The 27,608-nt window shown below is 40.8% G+C and overlaps 1 long non-coding RNA gene across 3 annotated transcripts in view; it reads right to left on the minus strand.

The window, feature by feature from the left end:
- The window catches only part of Myh15l1 (myosin, heavy chain 15 like 1), a 121,682-nt gene that overhangs the window by 60,258 nt on the left and 33,816 nt on the right, over positions 1-27,608 (minus strand). For 2 of the 3 annotated variants that reach the window (XR_015633746.1, XR_015633745.1), the window contains exon 2: positions 25,284-25,460. This is a non-coding gene — a long non-coding RNA (myosin, heavy chain 15 like 1). Of the gene's footprint in view, positions 1-2,685; positions 2,885-25,283; positions 25,461-27,608 lie in introns of those variants that run through there. The other variant, XR_015633747.1, reaches the window with a different exon arrangement.

Raw genomic sequence — 27,608 nt, forward strand, 5'->3', positions numbered from 1 at the left:
ATGCCTTTGAAAATGCTTTTGTTTCTACTGTGCTGGTGAACATTAATATTTTTGGCATCATAATTGGAAAAAGATGAAATAAACAATTCAAACAAAAGTTCAGCATAACATATATGCCTTAGAGAATGAACAGGATCAATTTGTACTACCAAAATATTTAAGGCAGTAGCAGAATATGGTCATACACATGCATAAACATAATTAGGGTTTAGGCACTTCTCTGCTGTTTAATTGTGTGACCTTAGACAAGTCATTGAACCCATGAACACTAGGAGGCATGTGTAAAAGTTAATGCTAGTAATTGGGTTCAAAGAGTATAAAAAGCTATGTAAATATTAATAAAATCCATTTTCTGCCTGAGAGATGCTTTCTATTTAAGCAATGCTAAAAGACTACACAATTCAACATGGGGACTTTAAAAGTGCCATAGAAATTCAGGAACATGCAAAACGTTAATAGGAGAGGTTGAATTGAGAATTGTAGAAAAGAACATTTCACATAGCATGCAATATTGGTGAAATGTATATCAGATGGATGGCAGGCATTTAAGCTGGCTGAAATGAAGGTCCATGTATCACAGTAATGACATCTAAAACTACCAAGGAGGATTGAGAGTACTCACAGACCATAGCAAACCCAGAGAGCAGAAGTTTGGAGTTCATTCTTAATCAGAGAAATAATTCAATGAGCTATGCATTAGAAGAATTAATCTGGGTGTTATGTTGGGTAAATTGGAACATGGAAATGTGAGAAGCACAGAAGGTAATTTAAGAAACCGCTGAAATACTCTAGATGAGAAGTAAGGACAAGTCTATATGGTAGTAGGAAGCAGAATGGGAGGGAGTGACCCACTGCTGTAGCAATTAGAAATAAAGAACTTTAGAGCATAGGAGATGGGACAAGCCAGGCTGACAGTGATGGAAGCTTCCAGAAATGCCAGCTTTGAAAGAAGATAGCCAGCTTGGTTTCACATTTCCTAGTTTGGGGAATGGACAAAATTACCGATCTCTCAGAAAATATAAGAAAATTAAGGGCACTAAAGACAGAGCACAGAGATCAAAGGAGAAGCTGGGCCATGAGTTATGCATCTGACTGGATAAGAGAGCCTTTAAGACAGTTAGCCAGGTAGCCAGTGACTCTACTGTCCAGTAGGACAGCCTTTGTAGACCTCTGACCCTGCAATTAGTGAATGACAAGAGCCACACTGAGCTGTCACTCTTCACCGTGGGAATTTATATGAATACCTGCAGTTTTTTTTATCTTGGTCTCTTGGATCACTTGCTCTTAGTACTATGAATCATCATGTTTGAAGTTAGCTCTCCATAGGGCAGCCATGCTCTGAGAAAGACCCTATAAGGCATGTGGAGAGGCTATCGAGAGAAATAGTCAACCTAGAACAGCTGTTCTGTCTATGTCTGCCCTGGACTTGATGCTTGAGTGAAGTAACCTTCCACTGACCCGAACCTCAGTCACCACCTGTCTGCACACCTATGCAGTAACCCCGTCCACCCCCCCAGACCCAAGAGGCAGAATTATGAACTTCAGTGACAAGGCTCTCAGGTGATCTGTTAAGCAGACCACCACCTCTTGTCAGAGAGACAGCTAGAAGACAGATGTGAATGCTTTGTTTTCCTCCCAAGACATGTTCTCTAGTGTTGGAGGAAAGGTCTTAAATATTGAGATTTGATTTTGTTTCTTGAAATGGGTGAATAATGGTGATGTGGAGCAATATTTTATTCATAGAAACAGGATCAAAAGTAAGGAGTGGGGGAAAAAAACCAATGCATATGTTGAAGAGATAAGTTCTACTTTGTGGCTTTGATCTTATCAGGCCTTATTTATTGAAAGAAAATATTCAGGAAGGCAGGATTAGAATCCAAGGATGGATTTTTGTATGAAATAAGGTTGGAGGTGGAATAGAAAAGTAAACTTCTATAAGCATCAGTGGGGTCTGCAGAATGTCAGAAAGTACTGGAATCCATGCCTAATGAGTATGAATTTACAATAAGCCTATCAATAGCATTAAAATTTTTACAACCCACTAACATTTATACAAAAGAAGAGTTTCTGAGATTGATTGGGAATCCCACCCAAGGATATGGAGAGGGAGGTCCTTTGGAGTCTCAGGTGGGCTGAGAGGGTAACACATAAAGCCTACAGGGCATGAAGTAAGGCAGTGCTCAGCACCTAGGGGAAGACAGAATCCACAGTAAATTCAGAATGTAAAAGAGATGCTTAAATGTTCCCAGGGTTTATAAATGTTAAACATAGCTTGTTCAAACTTCCTGGGACCCGACATGTTTCAATTCTAGGTTTTGTTGAATTTGAGGATATTTGCACATGTACAATCAGATAACATCTCTAATCTAACACAAAACTTGTTAGATCAATGCTGTATATATATATATATATTTATAACACACATATATAAATACATGTACACATATGCATGCACAGACGTATATTTAACAGAACTTGAATAATAGTACTTTATGGTATAAAATTTGTTATATGTATCATTGTGTTAATATTGATTTCTTTTTCAAGTCTTGGACTATTTTTGATTGAAATATTTCAGACTAGGGATGCTCAACTTATATTCCAAAAATGTAAGGGATGGGAAACAAAGAAACGACGAATTCAATGTCTTCCAAAATTCATAAATTGAAAGGCACTTTACATTACTCAGTGTTAGCAGGCAGATATTTTAAGAAGTGAGCAAATCATGAAGAGGACTGGTGACATTTTAAAGAGGAACAAGGGAATGCTTGATCCATTTTCACATCTTCCATATGAGGAGGCAGCAGAGGGACCAGCTTTAAAGTGGAGTCATCACAGACACCGAACCTTTGGATACCTTCATCTTGCCCTTCACTCACAGCCTCTAGGATCAGAAGAAACACCTTTGTAATTGATAAATTCTCTGACATCAGGTGTCTTGTTACAACCACATAATAGGATGAGGGGAAATGCTAGCAAGAAGTGAAGGATCTGCTGTTAACAAATCCCAATTGCTGCATCATATTTTTCTCAGATTGTACCAAATTCTACCCATAAGGGGCAGAGGCTGCAACAACTAGCCATTTGTTTTGCTTAATATAAAGCAAACGTCTTTCTGTTATGGGGGAAGTTAGTCAGTTGCTACTCATGGTCTGATACGAGCCATTGACATGAGAGGTTGTTGGGCATAGGGTCAGTGAGGGAACAGATGAGGGCTACAGGGCATGTGATAAAATTTTCTTCTTGTGTTGGTTGGTTAAAAAGATGCCAGAGGATACAAGAGGAAAATGTCCCCTTCTCTCAGGAAGGCTGCTTGGGTCTATCATTCATTCAGACAGGCTTTTTAAGTATCTGGGCCACCCTTGGGGAGTCATCTCAACACAAAAATCATTCTTCAAGACAGACTGAGCTACTGGCTTCACTTTTCATCCTACTTATGCCAGTACCAAAAGGCTTGGTGAGCAAAAGTGACTAGAAGTCTAACAACACCAGAAGCCACTTTCAAGTCATACTGAAGTGATGCTGAAGGGACTTGACACTGACCACTGAGGCCAGGCCTGATCTACACAGTCTCAAGAATTATGGCTTCCATTATCAAATATCTCAAGTTAGCAGTGTGATCTCCCCCTTCCCTTGTCTGTGCACTTCCAAGTTCAAAAATCTAAAAGGAATACACAGTGCTGGTCATCAGCTCAGCTGGTCAGGACATCACCCACTTGTAGCTAGTCAGTCTTAGGTTGTTCCCAGTTGCACGGTTGACATTTCCTGTCTGACCCTCCAGCTCAGGTGAGCAGTCTGTGTGTCCGCACCTCATGTATCACCTCGAAGTGCAGAGAGGTCCTCATGAAGCTGCCACATCTTGCTTCTTTTTTCCTTAACTATTTTTAGTTCAGCTAAACTGATCTCCCTTGCCTCCTCTGGTCTCTCATTCATATCTTACAGCTACTGGCTGTTAAAGTTATTACTCTCAGTTTTTACTAGGATTCACCTAATCTTTTCAACTTCCAGTTACTCTTCCAGACTCTCTCTCTCTCTCTCTCTCTCTCTCTCTCTCTCTCTCTCTCTCTCTGTCTCTCTCTCTCTGTCTCTCTCTGTCTCTCTCTGTCTCTTTCTCTGTCTCTCTCTGTCTCTCTCTCTCTCTGACTCTCTCTCTCTCTCTCTCTCTCTGTAATCACAAGTGAGAACACTAACACAACACTATCCCAATCTGTGATGAAAGAAAATAGAACACAGAATATATGTGATTTTCCCCAAATCACTACAAAGATCAGAATTAGAATCCAGATGTCTTTTAGACCTGTAGGTATTTAGTAATAGGCAACATCACTACAGCATGAAAGAAAAACTGTAGGAAAGAGCCCTCCCCTGTGGATGTGAAACCTCTCAGACATGCATGGTGGCCATACCTTAAGGGTTGGTTTAGACATAATGAGTTCTAGGACACCTAGCACTAAATAGTGAGACCTTATATGAAAAAATAAAAGCAAGAAAGAAAAAAGAAATTTCCTTCATATGAAAAGAAAGAAAATAATCTTTTAAAGCAAACCGTTGAAATTTGTATACAATACTAAACTAGAATTTGTGCATTTGACAATCGTCAGCAATCATTTGCTCAGCAACAACCTTATCAATAGAACTGATACCAATTTCAAGAAAGTTGCTCAAGAAGCACGAAGTCGTGCTGATTAGGTTTCTGTTAACTTGACAGGAGCTTGTGTCATCTGGAAAGGGAGTGTCAGTGAAGGAATGTATTTGCTGTGTACTGGCCTATAAGCAAGACACTGGGGCATTTTCTTGAATAAAGATGGATGGTTGGAAATTCTCAGCCCATTGGGTCAGTGGCATCACTGGGCAGGTGGTCATGGTCTGTATACGAACTCAACCTGAGCAAGCCAGTAAGCAGTGTTTTCCCATGGTCTCTGCTTCTGTTTCTGCCTCCAAGTTTCTGCCTCCTGGAGTTCCTTCCCCGACTTCTCTCAGTGACAGAATATAATGTGGAAGTTAAGGGCCCTTTCTTCACCAAGATATTTTGCTTGTAATATTTATCGTAGCAATAGAAAGAAAACTTGGATAAATATCAATTTAATATCACATACAGTTCTAACAAACTCAGTACCCTAGGTTGGTACCCAAGTTTGCAACAGATTTGAGCCAAGGAAATTCGTGGTAACATTATAATTGGAGGAAGTATAAGATCACTAATGTGTGTAGTCATCTGATAACTAGAGCCAGAAAAAAAAACTAGAAAAAATGTGAGTTAAAAGAACTCCTACCAGGGTTGGGGATTTAGCTCAGTGGTAGAGCGCTTGCCTAGCAAGCGCAAGGCCCTGGGTTTGGTCCCCAGCTCCAAAAAATAGAAAGAAAAAAAAAAAAGAGAACTCCTACCTCTTGAGTATAGATAGAAGTGCTGTAAAGAGCATCATTTCTTCAGCAGGGTAATATTGTTGAGGCTCATTAAAATTACCTTCAGTAGCTGGAAAGAACCCAGATGCCCTTCAACAGAGGAATGGATACAGAAAATGTGGTACATCTACACAATGGAATATTACTCAGCTATCAAAAACAACGACTTTATGAAATTCGTAGGCAAATGGCTGGAACTGGAAAATATCATCCTGAGTGAGCTAACCCAAACACAGAAAGACATACATGGTATGCACTCACTGATAAGTGGCTATTAGCCCAAATGCTTGAATTACCCTAAGTGCCTAGAACAAATGAAACTCAAGACAGATGATCAAAATGTGAATGGTTCACTCCTTCTTTAAAAGGGGAACAAGAATACCCTTGGCAGGGAAGAGAGAGGTAAAGATTAAAACAGAGACTGAAGGAACACCCATTCAGAGTCTGCCCCACATGTGGCCCATGCATATACAGCCATCCAATTAGACAAGATGGATGAAGCAAAGAAGTGCAGACCGACAGGAGCCGGATGTAGATCGCTCCTGAGAGACACAGCCAGAATACAGCAAATACAGAGGCGAATACCAGCAGCAAACCACTGAACTGAGAATAGGACCCCCGTTGAAGGAATCAGAGAAAGAACTGGAAGAGCTTGAAGGGGCTCGAGACCCCATAGGTACAACAATGCCAAGCAACCAGAGCTTCCAGGGACTAAGCCACTACCTAAAGACTATACATGGACTGACCCTGGACTCTGACCTCATAGGTAGCAATGAATATCCTAGTAAGAGCACCAGTGGAAGGGGAAGCCCTGGGTCCTGCTAAGACTGAACCCCCAGTGAACTAGACTGTTGGGGGGAGGGGGACACTGGGGGGAGGGTGGGGAGGGGAACACCGATAAGAAAGGGGAGGGGGGAGGGGGATGTTTGCCCGGAAACTGGGAAAGGGAATAACACTCGAAATGTATATAAGAAATACTCAAGTTAATAATAATAAAAAAAAAGAAAGTCAAAAAAAAATTACCTTCAGTAATCAGTCATAGATTAGAACAAAAAGAAGATGCACTGAATCTAGTTCAGAATATGTTTTGCTTTCCATTATATAAATATATCAGGACTTAGGGAAAACTAATTCATGGCACTGCCTCCTCTTTCTCTTCTTCATCTTTCTCCTCTTCCTCCTCTTCTTTTTGCTGTTGTTGTTTATGCTCTGTTTAGGGCTGGAGAGATAGTTGTGTTTATGGGCACTGGCTGCTCTTCCAGAGGACCCATGGGTCAGCTCATAGCTGTATGTAACTCCAGTCCCAGGGGATCTGATGCCCTTCTCTGGCATCTGTGGGCACTACATGTATGTGATGCGTAGATTCAGACAAACCTTCATTAGTATGAAACAAAATGAATAAAACCTCAAAAATGTTTATAATTTTATATAAAACTAAATACAAGCACACATATAATTAACAGATATAATAAGATATAATATTTAAAGTAGGACCAGTTTCTGCACATTTAAGTTTAATAAATCTGTAATTATAACACAAGATAATCTTTCAGGTCTGAGTTTCTTCTGTGATTTATTCAGTTTACAGGTATCTTAGATGGTGTATGAGGGGCAGCACAGAAATCATAAACTTACTCATAAGACTGGACATTCTTTAAAAAGTTTAGTTAAGATAATTGCATCATTTAACCCTTCCTTTTAATCCCTCTCATCTGTCACAGATACCCTTCTCCCTCTTGAAAACATAGCGTCTTTTTTCTTATTGTTTTACACACACACACACACACGCACGCACGCACGCACGCACGCACGCACGCACGCATGCATACACATACGTGCATGCACACATGGATAAATATATAAATAAAGCGGGCTATATCCGTTTAATATTACTTGTATGTATACGAGGTCACAGGTGGCCATATGGTGTTGGATAACCAATTAGGGTGCTTATCCTTGGGGAGGACCATTTTTCCTGTTCTCAGCATTCTGTAATTGCCTACAGCTCTTTGTCCAGAGGCAAGGGCATGTGAGATTCTCCCTTTTCTGTGGGCATGGCTATCAGTGTGTACTTCTTCAGGTCTTTTGTAAGGCAGGTATCAGGATGAAGTTCCTCTGTCATGTCTAGGAAACGATCTCACTACAGCTTTCCTGCTTGTTTCTGATCCCTCTTCCATGATGCTCCCTGTAGTGATTTGAATGAAAATGGCCACCACAGACTCATATATTTGAAAGCTTGGTCATCAGGAAGTGGTACTACTTGGGAAAAATTAAGAGGTGTGCCCTTGTTGGAGTAGGCATAGTTTTGGTGGTGGAAGAGTGCCACTGAGGGTGGGTTTGGGGTTTTTGAAAGTCCATGTCAGTTCCAATGTCTGTCTTTCCTCTTGTTGCCTGTGGATCCAGATGTAGGACTCTGTTAATTCTCCAGCACCTTGTCTGCCTGCACACCGTCATGCTTCCCACCATTATGAAAATGGACTAAACCTCTGGAAGTCTAAGCAAGCCCCAATTAAATGATTTTTCATAAGAGTTGCTGTGGTTATGGATCTCTTCACAACAATGGAACACCCAAGACCTAGGCCTTAGTTGTAGGAGTTATGTTATATAATGTATTAATTGGGACTAGGCACCCACAATCACTTGTTTTCCCCATTTTGGGTGTCTGTGGTTTTCTGTAATGGTCTTTTTTTTTTATTGCGAAAGGAAGTTTCTTCGATGAGGGGTCAGCACAACACTTGTCTGTAACAGTAAGTATAAGTATTAGAGTGTACTTAGGCCCATGTTGGTTCAGTGAAATGGTGGCAGTAGGCACTCCTCGAAGATCTATGACCTCACTAATCTCACATAGTTGACTAGTTTCTAGTACCAGACATGATTTCCCTCCTGTTCAGTGTGCCTCAAGTCCAATTAGAGAGTTGTTGGTGATCACCAAGATTATTATACTTGGTATTGTACCCTTAGGGGTTTATTATTATACCGCTGAGCTAAAACTTCACTTATTTATCTTCCTAACAACATTTCAGCTAACATTATTAAATGCTGCAGTGCTCTGGTGAGAATACACATAGGGGTATCATGCCTTACTAGATGTTGTGGTGCAGTTGGTTTGAAAACTAATTTTTTTTTTTTTCGGAGCTGGGGACTGAACCCAGGGCCTTGCGCTTGCGAAAACTAATTTTTTTAAAAAAATTGGTTATTTTATTTACATTCCAAATGTTGTCCTCCTTCCTGGTTTCTTCTCTGCAACCCTATTTCATTCCCCTCCCCCTGCCTCTATGAGGATGCTCACCCACTCACCCTTCCACCCACAACCCTAGCAATCCCCTACGCTGGGGCATCAAACTTACACAGGATCAAGGGTCCTCCTCTCCCATTGATACCAGATAAGGCCATCCTCTGCTACATATGCAGCTAGAGCCATGGGTCCCTCCATGTGTGCTTTTTGGTTGATGAGTTGGCATTTTAGTTGCTGGGAGCTCTGGGGGTTGGGGGTGGGGTGGGGGTTCCAGGTAGTTGATATTATTGTTCTTCCTATGGGGTTGCAAATCCTTCAGCTCCTTCAGTTCTTCCCCCACTCTTCCACTGGGGCCCCAAGCTCAGTCTGATGGCTGGCTGTGAGCATTTGCATCTGTATTGGTCAGGAGACTATATCAGGCTCTTGTCAGCAAGCACTTCTTGGCATCAGCCATAGTGACTGGGTTTGGTGTCTGCAGATGGGATGGATCCATAGGTGGGGCAGTCTCTGGATGGAATTTCCTTTTTCTCGATTATACCATATAAATAATTTACCAGTTATGTAAGTAATGTATGACTGAAAAGGTACCAGGAAGTTAAGTATGACTTTTATCCCTAAAAAACTATTATCTCTTTTCATCTAGTTATCATAGGATCTGATACATTTATTTCTAATAATAATATCATTGAATTCTCAGGATATGTTTTAGAAATAATTTTGTGGGGATATTAAAAACTGAAAGTTAGTGACATATATTAATTGTACAAATTAATGGGGTTTACTGTGACATTTTTAAAGACATTTTTGAAATCATTAAAATTTGGGTTTTATGTAAATTGAAATTTTTGAGGTTTTGACATTGTATAAAGTTAATTTTTCAGAGATATGCCTTTCGAATAGGATAATCACTTGAAGATTAATATTGTGTCTAAAAATAAAATATATTCATAAGAGAATGAGTTCGACTTTCTTGTTTGGCTCAGGTAATATCAGAAGATAAGTATAGAAGTTCTAAATTATTTCAAGCCACTGTAATATTGCTGAGATACTCATTTAGCTCCAACATAATATTTTTTATCTGGTTGTATGTAAATACTGTGAATATAGGCATGTTTTTAATTTACTTCATATAATTTTAATTACTTTCTCACATGGTAATATAGTGTGAAATAGTCAGATGGCCTAATGTTTATTATAAATATCTGTGTGCTATGAAGTACCATTTTGAAATCACATGTAGCTCTGGAACTTACTGATTTTTTGGGATAATTGCTTTCTAATCATAAGGAATAATAATCACAAAAAATTAAATTGCTAACACTGATTGCATACAGTGGGTCATGCTCTCTGCTCACCAGCGTACAGCAGCATTTAATAATGTTAGCACAAAGGTTGTCAGGAAGATAAATGAGCAAAATATACAGCTTGGGATTTCTGCTCACTGCCTCTTTCATGGAAAGGATTCAGTGAATAAGTGGTGTAGTTTTAATTACCCTCAGAAGGAAATTTAAACTTAAAAAGTAATTTTCCCTAGGGTCACGGATCCATGGGGTACTTTACCTTGGTAATTAATGTTATTTTTCCATATTGTCTACAGTTGGCTTAGACTAAGGATGTCTTGGCAGAGAATTTTCTATCCAATCACCGATCTCCATCTACGGATCTCAATACAGGTGAGCACAGGTGTCAGGTTAACCCCCACGAAGCTCTTAGCTGCTGTTCAATGTTTAGCCACCAAGATAACTGATTGGCCAACTTGACTGACACATTCTGAATTCTTCCTGACTCTGAAAAAGGGTAAAAATTATAATTCTGAAAAACAAAACGACTTTCCTTAAATATTTTCAGACTATAAACAAATCACAGATGAACTGATTACTTGGAGAATCCATCCTTTCATTTACATGTTGACATTCATCTGTAGGTATTATTTGCAACCCCATTTTCTTCTAAGAGGAGCCTCTTTTGTGTATTTAGTATGAATCCTTCCAGACTTCTTCTTCCAGGTGCTGAAAGGTTTGTATCATGAGTATTATGTAGCTGCAAGAAGTTTTTTTTTTTTGTACTTATAATATGCCTAGTATTGTATAAATTTATTCATGTACAACTCTAATGTATCGAATTCATTTTTCATAGATGTTTTCTATGTTGCCTTCTTATTATTTCATTTACAATGAACTAAATGTATTATTCCATTTTTAGACATCCTGTAGTTTACTTATGAACTTTACTATTAATAAGTCCAGTGTCCTTCCAACATTTACTTTTACAAATAACATTGCTCATGTACATACTGCCTCTGTCCAGAGTAGTTTCTGGGAGTGGAAACTGCTAGATTATTCACAGGTATGTGGGTCTTCAATAGTCATGTGAGATCATGACTCCTATATACTCATCCACAATGTCAGCATTTATGTGATCTTTTCAGAAAACAGATTAACATTTCATTGCTTTATTCTAACTGGCTATTGCACTCAATGAGCCCTTTGTGTGTTCTTTGCCTTTCTGCCTAATGAGTTGTTCATGTTGTTATTATACTATAGACTTTGTTATACTATAGACATTATTCTTAGCATGTATTTTTTTACATCTTCCGTAGACACTTGTCTACCTTGCCTCTCCTTTAACTATATTTTCTTAAAGTGACATCACATGTGTCAGTATATTCATTTTAGGTTATGGCTCCCTTGTGATGTGTTCAAGATTACTTAACCTGACAATTTCCTAAGAGATATCACCATGATTTCTGTTCATTTTTATTTTTAACTGTTTTAAACATATACCAAATGTAATAGCTTTCTGGTAAAACACCAGTGAAGTCTCACCGAGAGCAGATCTCATGGCAAACATAAGATCTACTCTTTGACTATATTTAAGTGCACAGTGCAGAACTATCAACTACACCCGCTGCCATACAGCAACTCTCTAGAGCGTAATCATCCTCCATATCTGAAACATTATACCCATTGGACAATCACTCCTCCTAGCCCCCAGAAATTATATGATTTTATTTCTGTACTTTATTATTCTGGACACTTCACATCATGAGGCATTTGTCCTTTTGTGAGTGGCTTGCGCTGTTCCATTACTCTATTTTGTCTCTTCCAAACACATCCCAAGTTCAATGGTCTCCTAGGATAACACCTGTAAAGCCTCACTGCCAGCAGGTCCGATGGTGAAACATCCACACAACTGAAAATACCACAAACTCAATATTCGTTGCTCACTACACAGCCTTCCATTTTACTGCAGACCCCAATTATCAGTGCGCTCCGAGCTTTAACCTGACTGCATCTCATGCTCAGAGTTAATTATTTCCCTTCTTCAGTTTAATACAAATGAGTTGTAAATCCTTAGTGGTCAAAAAGAAATCGAATTAGAGGAAGACAAAGGGACAAGGTAAGAAAATCTATTTCACTGGCTGCTTGAACTAAACCACAGAAGAAGCCACCTTCCCCTCAGTACCTCGGGATCAGAAGAACCTCGATTAGCTGAAAATGAAATTTATTTGTTATCATGTCCTGCTTTAGGTTTAAGGTTTAATGTTTCTAAACTAAATTATAAAATCAGCTGTATTGGGGCTAACAAAGCTATGGATGGCAAAGAAGTATTTAAGGGTTGAAAGTGTCCATCAATCTTCACATGAAAGCTAATGTATTTTGCATTTTATGGCATTGACGTCATTGACTTCAAATTCCTAAAGCTCACTTCTCATATGCCCTGCTCCTCCCTTCTTACCTGCTCAGGGGACACTTTCTGCCTATCCTCTAGATTATCTATAATCCTGTTTTGGCAGTGGTTATAATAAAGTCCATCAAATAAAAACTCTCTATTCTCCAGGTTTCTGGTCACTCTGTTGGGTCTTGAGATATCTGGCCTAGGAACCTGTTGCTAAATGAAATGAGAGCACTGTTCCTCTCAGTGTTAAGATTTCCCAGAATAACCTTGGCTGTTAAAAGGTGCTCACTTCCTCAGCTGCCCTGCTCAGCTGCTCTCCAGCTTCTCAGTGCCCTCTTGGCATCCTCCAGCTTGAGCTTCTCCCTTTCACATCCCATTCTGTTTTCCTCTTCCACTCAAAGTCACCTTCCAACTGCCAAAACAAAAGGCTACTTAATTAAATAAATAGGTAGATTTTATACACCAAAGGCGCTCACATCAACCACTTTCTATCAGAAAAATGGAAAGTACCAGATTCTGTTAACAATGCAGAGTTACAAAAGCATTTTGAAACAAACAACCCCACACATATCCATGCATTAAAAATAATCAAGAAATCGGTGATGGATGAAATTTTTAAAGATTATGGATTATAATATATAATATCATAGAGAGAGAACCAATAAAACGTGTCCTGTTTGCTCCTGATTGATCACTTGCAGGGAGAGGCAGCTTGTCTCTTTATTGGAAGCTCTTTTTAGGGGTGGTCCATTTACTTAAAGGGTATTTCTTCATGAGACATAAAAATGTTCTTTGTACATTCTACACTCCTGGAACAACACCAGGAAATCTGTCTCCACAGGATTATCCATGAGTACTTGAAACCCCTCCAGCATCGCTGGTCCTTTCAAGGACCACAAAACACATGCACATCCACTCTCTCATCTTGGTACCATCTGGATTATAGCATGCCATGTTCTTATACCCTACCATATTGGTTAGAACAGCCCAGTTTCTAGATTAATGACACCAACTCCTAAAAGTTTATAATGAAGTTAGATAGCAGTTATAGTATTTTTTTGTTTGTTGATATGTTTCCTATTCAGTAATTAAATAATCTAGAAGACATAACAGAACTTCTTGTCAGGAAAGACATAAAATTTTATGAAGGGAGAATTTCTGAAAGATATATGTAAAGCCTGAAATCAGATGATTCACAGATGATTGTTTCTCCCAAAATTTTTATGTTGATATCTTAACCCTCAAGATGCTAGAAGGTGGGACTTTGTCAGTAAATAAGATAGACAGAGGCTCAGGTATAAGACCCTAGTCTTTCTACTCTATAAGGATGCGGTAGGAAGATGTCAATGTATGAAAGATGACATGGGCTTGCGTCAGAGAATCACACATACCAGTGCTTGGATCTAGGAGTTCTCATTTTCCAGAACTGGAGCACACAGTTCTGTTTTCATGAATTGCCAAGTCTGTTCTAGCTTTTTATCGCAGCCAAATGAATGAGGCGATAAGGAGGGAGAAGTGCTCAGGAGATTCTCAGCTTCAGACCCCAGAACTGTTTGCACTTCCTCCAGATTGTCTACTGCTAGCCTGGCTCTTCATTGTCTCTGTCCATAGTTAACACAGCCCTGGTCCACGTCCATAGCCCACTCAGTCTGTCTCCAGTTCAAGGTTCTTATGCTGTCCATGCCCAGGAGGCACTGGCTCACCCTGGGACTAAGGCTGATGCCAGTCTTATGTGCATAGCATGTACAGGGAAGGGCCACCAGCATCTGTTCCTGCCTCTCTGTAAGTCAGTTTTTTAAAATAATCTCATATTATATATCTCCTCACACTACAACAAAATAAAATTACACAACAAAAACAATAAATATACAAATACATGAGAATGAATAATATGCTCCCAAATTATTAGTAGATAACTGACTTAAAAATGATGTTTAAACCTTGTAAAAATAATAATAAATAATAATGTAATATAACTGTGGGACATTGCCAAGGCACCTGTGAGAAGGAAGTTTACAGCAATAAACACACGTGATCACTACAGAAAGGTACTAAATAGATATAATAACCATGTACCTCAAGACATTAGTAAAATGTGAACAAATGTGAACAAGCCAACCCACAAGTTAGCAGGACAGTGTAATAAACAAACAAACAAAGAAAAAAAAATAAGGAGCGAGACACAAATAAAAGCAGAACCAAAGATTATATGAGAGATCAGAATTACAAAAATGTTGCTGTTTTGAAATGATCCAAAAAAAAATTGACAAACATTGAGTTGGATTAACTATGAAAAAAAAAAGGAAAAGAAAAAACACAGGAGTTATAATAGAATTATAACAGAAATACAAAATAGAAATGATGGTTGGGGATTTAGCTCAGCGGTAGAGCGCTTGCCTAGCGAACACAAGGCCCTGGGTTCGGTCCCCAGCTCCGAGAAATGAAAACTGCCATGGTGCTCAAACAATATGCTAAAATATTCTGCCTTTAAAAAATTTATCCCGCTCTGCTCCCAGACCCGGTGAGAGAGAAACCCAACCGCCTGGTCAGGTGGGCACTCCTGAGGCTGCAGAGCGGAAGAGACCACCAACACAGCTCACCCCTGCCCACATCCCTGGCCCAAGAGGAAACTGTATAAGGCCTCTGGGCTCCCGTGGGGGAGGGCTCAGGAGCGGCAGGACCCCGCCGGACCCTGAAGGAAACAGACCGGATAAACAGTTCTCTGCACCCAAATCCCGTGGGAGGGAGAGCTAAACCTTCAGAGAGGCAGACAAGCCTGGGAAACCAGAAGAGACTGCTCCCTGCACACACATCTCGGACGCCAGAGGAAAAAGCCAAAGACCATCTGGAACCCTGGTGCACTGAAGCTCCCGGAAGGGGCGGCACAGGTCTTCCTGGTTGCTGCCGCTGCAGAGATCCCCTGGGCAGCACCCCACGAGCAAACCTGAGCCTCGGGACTACAGGTAAGACCAAATTTTCTGCTGCAAGAAAGCTGCCTGGTGAGCTTGGGACACATGGAAGCAGAATTTCTCTAGGACCCAGCACGTTCTGTGTTTACCGGAAGTCCCCCACCCGCGGATCCCGGCCCGCAGCAGCTCTCTGCTCCCAGACCCTGTGAGAGAGAAACCCAACCGCCTGGTCAGGTGGGCACTCCTGAGGCTGCAGAGCGGAAGAGACCACCAACACTGCTCACCCCTGCCCACATCCCTGGCCCAAGAGGAAACTGTATAAGGCCTCTGGGCTCCCGTGGGGGAGGGCCCAGGAGCGGCAGGACCCCGCCGGACCCTGAAGGAAACAGACCGGATAAACAGTTCTCTGCACCCAAATCCCGTGGGAGGGAGAGCTAAACCTTCAGAGAGGCAGACAAGCCTGGGAAACCAGAAGAGACTGCTCCCTGCACACACATCTCGGACGCCAGAGGAAAAAGCCAAAGACCATCTGGAACCCTGGTGCACTGAAGCTCCCGGAAGGGGCGGCACAGGTCTTCCTGGTTGCTGCCCCTGCAGAGAGCCCCTGGGCAGCACCCCACGAGCAAACCTGAGCCTCGGGACCACAGGTAAGACCAAATTTTCTGCTGCAAGAAAGCTGCCTGGTGACCTCAAGACACAGGCCCACAGGAACAGCTGAAGACCTGTAGAGAGGAAAAACTACACGCCCGAAAGCAGAACACTCTGTCCCCATAACTGACTGAAAGAAAGGAAAACAGGTCTACAGCACTCCTGACACACAGGCTTATAGGACAGTCTAGCCACTGTCAGAAACAGCAGAACAAAGTAACACTAGAGATAATCTGATGGCGAGAGGCAAGCGCAGGAACCCAAGCAACAGAAACCAAGACTACATGCCATCATCGGAGCCCAATTCTCCCACCAAAACAAACATGGAATATCCAAACACACCAGAAAAGCAAGATCTAGTTTCAAAATCATATTTGATCATGATGCTGGAGGACTTCAAGAAAGACATGAACACACTTAGGGAAGCACAGGAAAACATTAATAAACAAGTAAAAGCCTACAGAGAGGAATCGCAAAAATCCCTGAAAGAATTCCAGGAAAACACAATCAAACAGTTGAAGGAATTAAAAATGGAAATAGAAGCAATCAAGAAAGAACACATGGAAACAACCCTGGATATAGAAAACCAAAAGAAGAGACAAGGAGCTGTAGATACAAGCTTCACCAACAGAATACAAGAGATGGAAGAGAGAATCTCAGGAGCAGAAGATTCCATAGAAATCATTGACTCAACTGTCAAAGATAATGTAAAGCGGAAAAAGCTACTGGTCCAAATCATACAGGAAATTCAGGACTCAATGAGAAGATCAAACCTAAGGATAATAGGTATAGAAGAGAGTGAAGACTCCCAGCTCAAAGGACCAGTAAATATCTTCAACAAAATCATAGAAGAAAACTTCCCTAACCTAAAAAAAGAGATACCCATAGACATACAAGAAGCCTACAGAACTCCAAATAGATTGGACCAGAAAAGAAACACCTCCCGTCACATAATTGTCAAAACACCAAACGCACAAAATAAAGAAAGAATATTAAAAGCAGTAAGGGAAAAAGGTCAAGTAACATATAAAGGGAGACCTATCAGAATCACACCAGACTTCTCGCCAGAAACTATGAAGGCCAGAAGATCCTGGACTGATGTCATACAGACACTAAGAGAACACGAATGCCAGCCCAGGTTACTGTATCCAGCAAAACTCTCAATTAACATTGATGGAGAAACCAAGATATTCCATGACAAAACCAAATTTACACAATATCTTTCTACAAATCCAGCACTACAAAGGATAATAAATGGTAAAGCCCAACATAAGGAGGCAAGCTATACCCTAGAAGAAGCAAGAAACTAATCGTCTTGGCAACAAAACAAAGAGAATGAAAGCACACAAACATAACCTCACATCCAAATATGAATATAACGGGAAGCAATAATCACTATTCCTTAATATCTCTCAATATCAATAGCCTCAACTCCCCAATAAAAAGACATAGATTAACAAACTGGATACGCAACGAGGACCCTGCATTCTGCTGCCTACAGGAAACACACCTCAGAGACAAAGACAGACACTACCTCAGAGTGAAAGGCTGGAAAACAACTTTCCAAGCAAATGGTCAGAAGAAGCAAGCTGGAGTAGCCATTCTAATATCAAATAAAATCAATTTCCAACTAAAAGTCATCAAAAAAGATAAGGAAGGACACTTCATATTCATCAAAGGAAAAATCAACCAAGATGAACTCTCAATCCTAAATATCTATGCCCCAAATACAAGGGCACCTACATACGTAAAAGAAACCTTACTAAAGCTCAAAACACACATTGCACCTCACACAATAATAGTGGGAGATTTCAACACCCCACTCTCATCAATGGACAGATCATGGAAACAGAAATTAAACAGTGATGTAGACAGACTAAGAGAAGTCATGAGCCAAATGGACTTAACGGATATTTATAGAACATTCTATCCTAAAGCAAAAGGATATACCTTCTTCTCAGCTCCTCATGGTACTTTCTCCAAAATTGACCATATAATTGGTCAAAAAACGGGCCTCAACAGGTACAGAAAGATAGAAATAATCCCATGCGTGCTATCGGACCACCACGGCCTAAAACTGGTCTTCAATAATAATAAGGGAAGAATGCCCACATATACGTGGAAATTGAACAATGCTCTACTCAATGATAACCTGGTCAAGGAAGAAATAAAGAAAGAAATTAAAAACTTTTTAGAATTTAATGAAAATGAAGATACAACATACTCAAACTTATGGGACACAATGAAAGCTGTGCTAAGAGGAAAACTCATAGCTCTGAGTGCCTGCAGAAAGAAACAGGAAAGAGCATATGTCAGCAGCTTGACAGCACACCTAAAAGCTCTAGAACAAAAAGAAGCAAATACACCCAGGAGGAGTAGAAGGCAGGAAATAATCAAACTCAGAGCTGAAATCAACCAAGTAGAAACAAAAAGGACCATAGAAAGAATCAACAGAACCAAAAGTTGGTTCTTTGAGAAAATCAACAAGATAGATAAACCCTTAGCCAGACTAACGAGAGGACACAGAGAGTGTGTCCAAATTAACAAAATCAGAAATGAAAAGGGAGACATAACTACAGATTCGGAGGAAATTCAAAAAACCATCAGATCTTACTATAAAAACCTATATTCAACAAAATTTGAAAATCTTCAGGAAATGGACAATTTCCTAGACAGATACCAGGTATCGAAGTTAAATCAGGAACAGATAAACCAGTTAAACAACCCCATAACTCCTAAGGAAATAGAAGCAGTCATTAAAGGTCTCCCAACCAAAAAGAGCCCAGGTCCAGACGGGTTTAGTGCAGAATTCTATCAAACCTTCATAGAAGACCTCATACCAATATTATCCAAACTATTCCACAAAATTGAAACAGATGGAGCCCTACCGAATTCCTTCTACGAAGCCACAATTACTCTTATACCTAAACCACACAAAGACACAACAAAGAAAGAGAACTTCAGACCAATTTCCCTTATGAATATCGACGCAAAAATACTCAATAAAATTCTGGCAAACCGAATTCAAGAGCACATCAAAACAATCATCCATCATGATCAAGTAGGCTTCATCCCAGGCATGCAGGGATGGTTTAATATACGGAAAACCATCAACGTGATCCATTATATAAACAAACTGAAAGAACAGAACCACATGATCATTTCATTAGATGCTGAGAAAGCATTTGACAAAATTCAACACCCCTTCATGATAAAAGTCCTGGAAAGAATAGGAATTCAAGGCCCATACCTAAACATAGTAAAAGCCATATACAGCAAACCAGTTGCTAACATTAAACTAAATGGAGAGAAACTTGAAGCAATCCCACTAAAATCAGGGACTAGACAAGGCTGCCCACTCTCTCCCTACTTATTCAATATAGTTCTTGAAGTTCTAGCCAGAGCAATCAGACAACAAAAGGAGATCAAAGGGATACAGATCGGAAAAGAAGAGGTCAAAATATCACTATTTGCAGATGACATGATAGTATATTTAAGTGATCCCAAAAGTTCCACCAGAGAACTACTAAAGCTGATAAACAACTTCAGCAAAGTGGCTGGGTATAAAATTAACTCAAATAAATCAGTTGCCTTCCTCTATACAAAAGAGAAACAAGCCGAGAAAGAAATTAGGGAAACGACACCCTTCATAATAGACCCAAATAATATAAAGTACCTCGGTGTGACTTTAACCAAGCAAGTAAAAGATCTGTACAATAAGAACTTCAAGACACTGAAGAAAGAAATTGAAGAAGACCTCAGAAGATGGAAAGATCTCCCATGCTCATGGATTGGCAGGATTAATATAGTAAAAATGGCCATTTTACCAAAAGCAATCTACAGATTCAATGCAATCCCCATCAAAATACCAATCCAATTCTTCAAAGAGTTAGACAGAACAATTTGCAAATTCATCTGGAATAACAAAAAACCCAGGATAGCTAAAGCTATCCTCAACAATAAAAGGACTTCAGGGGGAATCACTATCCCTGAACTCAAGCAGTATTACAGAGCAATAGTGATAAAAACTGCATGGTATTGGTACAGAGACAGACAGATAGACCAATGGAATAGAATTGAAGACCCAGAAATGAACCCACACACCTATGGTCACTTGATTTTTGACAAAGGAGCCAAAACCATCAAATGGAAAAAAGATAGCATTTTCAGCAAATGGTGCTGGTTCAACTGGAGGGCAACATGTAGAAGAATGCAGATCGATCCATGCTTATCACCCTGTACAAAGCTTAAGTCCAAGTGGATCAAGGACCTCCACATCAAACCAGACACACTCAAACTAATAGAAGAAAAACTAGGGAAGCATCTGGAACACATGGGCACTGGAAAAAATTTCCTGAACAAAACACCAATGGCTTATGCTCTAAGATCAAGAATCGACAAATGGGATCTCATAAAACTGCAAAGCTTCTGTAAGGCAAAGGACACTGTGGTTAGGACAAAACGGCAACCAACAGATTGGGAAAAGATCTTTACCAATCCTACAACAGATAGAAGCCTTATATCCAAAATATACAAAGAACTCAAGAAGTTAGACCGCAGGGAAACAAATAACCCTATTAAAAAATGGGGTTCAGAGCTAAACAAAGAATTCACAGCTGAGGAATGCCGAATGGCGGAGAAACACCTAAAGAAATGTTCAACATCTTTAGTCATAAGGGAAATGCAAATCAAAACAACCCTGAGATTTCACCTCACACCAGTGCGATTGGCTAAGATCAAAAACTCAGGTGACAGCAGATGCTGGCGAGGATGTGGAGAAAGAGGAACACTCCTCCATTGTTGGTGGGATTGCAGACTGGTAAAACCATTCTGGAAATCAGTCTGGAGGTTCCTCAGAAAATTGGACATTGAACTGCCTGAGGATCCAGCTATACCTCTCTTGGGCATATACCCAAAAGATGCCTCAACATATAAAAGAGACACATGCTCCACTATGTTCATCGCAGCCTTATTTATAATAGCCAGAAAATGGAAAGAACCCAGATGCCCTTCAACAGAGGAATGGATACAGAAAATGTGGTACATCTACACAATGGAATATTACTCAGCTATCAAAAACAACGAGTTTATGAAATTCGTAGGCAAATGGTTGGAACTGGAAAATATCATCCTGAGTGAGCTAACCCAATCACAGAAAGACATACATGGTATGCACTCATTGATAAGTGGCTATTAGCCCAAATGCTTGAATTACCCTAGATCCCTAGAACAAACGAAACTCAAGACGGATGATCAAAATGTGAATGCTTCACTCCTTCTTTAAATGAGGAAAAAGAATACCCTTGGCAGGGAAGGGAGAGGCAAAGATTAAAACAGAGACTGAAGGAACACCCATTCAGAGCCTGCCCCACATGTGGCCCATACATATACAGCCACCCAATTAGACAAGATGGATGAAGCAAAGAAGTGCAGACCGACAGGAGCCAGATGTAGATCGCTCCTGAGAGACACAGCCAGAATACAGCAAATATAGAGGCGAATGCCAGCAGCAAACCACTGAACTGAGAATAGGTCCCCTATTGAAGGAATCAGAGAAAGAACTGGAAGAGCTTGAAGGGACTCGAGACCCCAAAAGTACAACAATGCCAAGCAACCAGAGCTTTCAGGTACTAAGCCACTACCTAAAGACTATACATGGACTGACCCTGGACTCTGACCCCATAGGTAGCAATGAATATCCTAGTAAGAGCACCAGTGGAAGGGGAAGCTCTGGGTCCTGCTAAGACTGAACCCCCAGTGAACTAGTCTATGGGGGGAGGGCGGCAATGGGGGGAGGGTTGGGAGGGGAACACCCATAAGGAAGGGGAGGGGGGAGGGGGATGTTTGCCCGGAAACCGGGAAAGGGAATAACACTCGAAATGTATATAAGAAATACTCAAGTTAATAAAAAAAAAAAATTTATCCCATCACCTGATGGCTTTACTGAGGGATTCTCTAGGATTAGTTCTAATTCTGAAAGAGCTCCAGAATACTGCAGTGAAGAGAAGCCGTCCAAACTCCTTTTGGTCAGCATTACCTAAAGAGTAAACCACACACAGATACCAAAAAGACAGAAAGCCAGTGATTTATATTCTCGATGAGTGTAGGTGAAATGGTATCCGTGGAGCGCTAGTACTTGGCAACACACCAGGATTACATGCCACAGCTGAGTGAGGCCAGCCCAGAGACTCAGGGATGGGTCAACAGCAGTCAGTAGCTAAGGACAGTACCACACAAGAACAAGATCGAGGTCCAAAAGTGTGTGATCACTGTTGATCCATTGAAAATAACACAAAGCAAAATTTAAAAAGCAGTAAGACCTAACATCCACTCACAAATTATTTTAAAGCCTCAAAGACAGGTATGAACTGAACATTTCTCAACATCCTTAGGTATCAATGAGAAACTCACAGTGCTTTACTAAATGAGGGAAGGCAGACACTGTTTCTCTCTGGGTTAGAGATAAGATAATGATGTCACTGTCATTAATTTTATTTAAAGCATTGCTGGAGGTATTAGCAAGAACAACTAGACGGGAGAAAGAAGGAGGAGGAATGGAAAATGGAAAAGTATTTGATTTTATTGGCTGTAAACCTAAATATCATCACTAAGCTGTCAGAAGTTTTAAACTCATTCATTAAGATCGCAGGATATAAAATTAACCTACAAAGAAGGTTTGTAAAAGCAAAAAAATAATACCCTGATTAAAAAATCTTAAAACAATGCTACCCATAATAGCTCAATAAAATAAATATTTAGGTATACATTTAGCTAAAGAAGTAAAATAACTCTACCAAGGAATTTATAAGATAGAAGGATCTGGGCGGAAGCTCAGTGCTTAAAGAGTTTTCTGTACAAGGAGGAGGACTTCAGCCCAAACCCCAGAACCCAGGTTAATTAGAAAAAAGAAAGGCAAATGTGCCACACACGTGCTCCGAGCCCTGGGGGAGAGTGGGTGTTGAGAGACAAGCCAGGAAGCCTAGTCTAGTTGATGAATTCTAGGCTAGCGAGAGAGCTCATCTTAAAATAAATAACACTGGATTTCCTCAAGAGCAACACTTGAGCTTGCTTCTGACCACTACATGCAAACAACATGTATACATGTGCCCTCCTCTTTCCACATGAACACATCTACATATACTTGTATACACACCCATACATACCTAAGACATCTACAAAACCCTTAGGGAAGAGCACAGAAAGTTGGAATAGGATTTCATGTTCATAGAATGTAATAATACTGTCAAAACGACTGTATTAACAGAGAGATCTATACACTTGGTGTAATTCCCATCAAAATACCAATGACTTTCTTAGTGGAAATAGAAAAACAATTTTGACCTTCATATGGAAGCAGTTTGAAAAGCAGCCAATGGAACGATGAGGTATGTATGTACATGGGATAGAGAGAGGAATTATGCTAATTCCAACTTCAAAGCATAAGGTGAAGCTACAAAGACCCAAAGAAGATGCTCCTGGCATACAAACACACCAGAAACTGACCCTCATCCACACAGCCAAATGACCTTTGACACAGAGACCGAGAACAGAGTGGAGAGATGCTCAACTCTTTAGTAAGTAATGCCATAAAACAAATTAGACACACTCAGAAGAATGTCACTTGATCCTTCCCATTCGACATACAAAAGAATCCACTCAAAATCTATCAAACCCTGAATGTAAAATTGGGGACTACAATATTGTTAAAACATTTCAAGATAATGTGTGGGAAATGGTGGTTTTTTTTGTTTTTGTATTCATTGTGTGTGTGTGTGTGTGTGTGTGCGTGTATGTATGTGTATGTATTTGTGTGTGTGTCTGCATACATGTGTTTATGTGTGTGTATTTGTGTATGTGTATGTATTTGTGTGTGTGTCTGCATACGTGTGTGTATTTGTGTATTTGTGTGTGTGTGTGTGTGTGTGTGTGTTAGATTGATTGGACCCCTTAAACACAGGGAACAAAAGTCAAAATTAACAAATGGGATTGCATGAAATTGAGAAGTCCTGTATAGCAAGGAAAATAAGAGAACTAAGACAACACCTACAGTTTATCCAGAACACAAAAGACACTAAAAAGGCTGAGCCCATGTGGGAAAGTACAATTAAACTAAACAGACACTTCTCAGAAGACGACACACAATGGCCCACAAGAATGTGAAAAAATGCTCCATATTACTAATCACCATGAAAATGCAAATCAAAACTATAATGAGATATCATCTCATCATAGTGAGGATGAATATCATTATGAAGACAAAAGTAACAAATGCTGGCAAGGATGTGGACAAAAGGAGACTCTGTTATACACAGTGAGGGGAATGTAAATTCATATTGCCATTATGGAATTCAGAATGGGCATTCTGCAGAAAAGAATGTACATGTATATATGCATACATATGTAAATTCTGCAAAATAAATATGTAATAAAATTCAACAATTCCACTACTGGGTATATATCCAAAGGACCCCAAAGTTACATTCCCATGTTACTATAGCACTATTCTCAGTTGCTGAAATATATAACCAGGGCAGATGTCCATAGTAGATGAGAATAAAGATAGGCCAGGATTCATAAAGGATGGAATGAATACTATTTACCCATAAAAGGAATAAAATCCTATTATAGCCAGACAAATGGAGCTGGATAGCGTTATGTTGGGTGAAATAAGCCAGGACCAGAAAAGCCAGCAGCATATGTTCGCAAGTGTTGTGGAACTACCGTTCCACCAATTCATTCCCCTTGCTCTGTAGACTTCTCAGTCTCCGGCATTTCGGTTTGTTAATTTCGACTTTTGTTCTCTATGTTTGGGGATCCAATTGTCTGATAAAAGAAGGAGCTAGAGGGGCTGGGGATTTAGCTCAGTGGTAGAGCGCTTACCTAGGAAGCGCAAGGCCCTGGGTTCGGTCCCCAGCTCCGAAAAAAGAACCAAAAAAAAAAAAAAAAAAAAAGAAGGAGCTAGAATAGTGATTGCTACAGACTGGGAAAGATAGAGAGAGGCACGAGGAAAGAAAGATGTTCAGTCGAGGGCATTTTTATTTTTACCATTTTCCTATAGTAGCACCAGGACGCTTGGAGATTAAACAAGCGGTACTTCAAGATGACAAGAAAAGTACAAGCTCAAAACTCTCAGTACATACAAATGGCATACGTATGAAGAACTGGGCACTGCTGCTGCCTTCGTTTGCACAGTGTGCACACGCAGTGAATAAAGAAAACGCACTGGACCTCCATAAAGATGTGTAGGCATTATGTCATAAAAAAGAAAAAATATTGTGAGTCGTGTATTATGAAGACCGACTACCATCCAGCCCACTGATGCTCACTGCATATATTCATGGAGACACGCAGACAGACAGATACACAGACAGACAGACAGACAGACAGACAGACAGCCCGCTCCTGCTCACCGCATCAACTTGCTGGCTGAGCTTCTGATTTACTTTGCTCACGTTGCTGAGTTTCTCCTCCTCTATGTGCAGATGCTCCTGGGTCTGCTGCTGGGCCTCCTGAGCAGCCTGCACGGCTCTGGTGAGTTTACTGACGTCCTCATGTAGAGACTGCACCTCCTCAGTCAGGTTCCTCACCTGCGGGAAGACGACAAATCAGAGCCAGCCCTGGAAAGCTGGTGTAGCACCAAGGACATCTCTCGCTCTCTCTCATAGCTCAAAATACTCATGAGATATCTAATGTCATCAATGACCATTTAGCCAAGCTCCTGACATACTTTTCCAAACTCTAAATTCACTTTTCTTACACTGACAAAAAAAAAAATAAAGATCCATTATCTGTCATGGTGAGAAAATGGAATATTCTGGTCAATAAAACTCAAAAGAACAATAACTTTATCAGTAAAGGTAAGTTCACATTCCTTTAAGTATCCATTCCTTTATGTATCCAGGGGGAATATGCTGATCATGTCATGCCTCGGTGTCCCCAGAGCCTGGCAGTAAAGGGAGGGTTCCAACAGACAGCACAGGCAAGCTAGAAGCTAGCTATCTGTCCCCTAGGGAGCAACACGAAGTCCTACCGTTTAATCACCTGCTGAATTAGTTTCATCTTGGAGATTAGTTGCTTATCAAATGCTTCATTCAGACTCCTCAATAAAGCCAATGCACGTGTCGGTGCAAACACTAAAACCACAGCTCAAGTGAAGGTAGTTCTCAACCTGCAGGGCCCTGTATCAGATTACGATTCCTAACAGTCGAAAAGTTATACTTATGAAATAGCAATGAAAAATTTTATAATTGGGGGTTACATTCCACAGCAGGAGGAACTGTACTAGAGTCCCAGCGTTAGGAAGGTTGAAAGTCACTGCCTTACCTGGAATGAAGGGAGGTTAAATTTGGTAAGCTGTAAGTTCAAACACATCTCAGAGCACCTTCCAGCAAAGGGCATCGTGTTCGTTCTTTGTATTTCTGTGATTTTATTTTATTTATTAATAATTCCATTCATTTACATCTCAAATGATATCCCACTTCCCGGTTACCCCTCCACCAGCCCCTCCATCCCACATCCGCCCTCCATTCTCCCCTTTGCCTAGATGAGGATGCTCCCCCACCCACCCACCGTCTCCCGCCCCACCATCCCCCTGTGCTGGGGCATCAAGCTTCCCCAGAACCAAGGGCTTCCCCTCCAGTTGCTGTCAGGCAAGGCCATTCTTTGCGACATGTGTATCTGGAGCCATGGATCCCTCCAGGTACACTCCTTGGTTGGTGGTCTAGACTCTGGGAGAAGAACGGGGTGGTCAGGCCAGCCTATGTTGTTCTTCTAATGGGGTTGCAATCTCACTCCGCTCCTCCAGTCATTCTGCCAGCTCCCCCACCAGGTTCCCTGAGTTCCGCCTGAGGGTTGGGGTTCTTACAGGTCCAATAAAACTGTTTTGCCCTGTTGGTTTGCAAGGTCAGTAGTAGTTCATTTGGTAGATTAAATGGGGCTCCATCCATTCAAACGGGAACTCTAAGTAGAGATACAGCTCACCAGACCTTTTACTTTGCTCGGGTTCTGGCTCCTGTCACTGTAAAATTGCAGGCTACTGTATTAATTAGCTTAACAAAGTCCTTCTGATACCCACACCTGATCGGAGCGAAGAATCCAGGCATCTTCGTCTTCCTGTCTTCCTAACGCCCCAGAAAAAGTACCTTGTGCTCCGCGGCACACTTCTCCTTCTCTGACTTCGCCAATATTGTTTCCAGGTCATTGATTTCCTTTTTCAACTCAGAACATTCATCTTCCAGTTTCCGCCCCCTGGCAGTCAGCTCAGAATTTATCTCCTCTTCTTCCTCCACCCGCCCGCCCAGATAACTCCTTGACTCTGGCCTCCAGCTGCATCTAGGATTTAATCAGCGGCTCGCACTGCTCCTCAGCGTTTACCAGGGTCTCTTGCTCCTGCCACGATGAGGAGAAAATTGGTGCCAACAGCTGGAAGTAATTTATCAGCTGGGTGAAAACGCTCCCTAACACAATGCGAGGAGATAATTGCCTGCCCTCTGCCCGGGACTTTTACCTACCTTTTCCCAGGAAGCTGAAATAATATTCCTAGATCGTTGATCCTGTTGTTAAAAAGTAAAGGAGATGCGTGTATTTGGAAGAGCCTTCCATCTTTTAGGCCCCTTCAATAGATTAGGTGACCTCTTCTAAGGCACTTAATAGAATCCTGTGGCCCAAAGAAGCTGACACTCCTCCAGCCATCAGCGACGTGCAGCTTGAATCACAGTTTCAGGACAAATCATTGT

Source organism: Rattus norvegicus, chromosome 11 (assembly GCF_021556685.1).
Source record: "Rattus norvegicus strain SHRSP/BbbUtx chromosome 11, alternate assembly SHRSP_T2T, whole genome shotgun sequence".
NCBI lineage: Eukaryota > Metazoa > Chordata > Mammalia > Rodentia > Muridae > Rattus > Rattus norvegicus.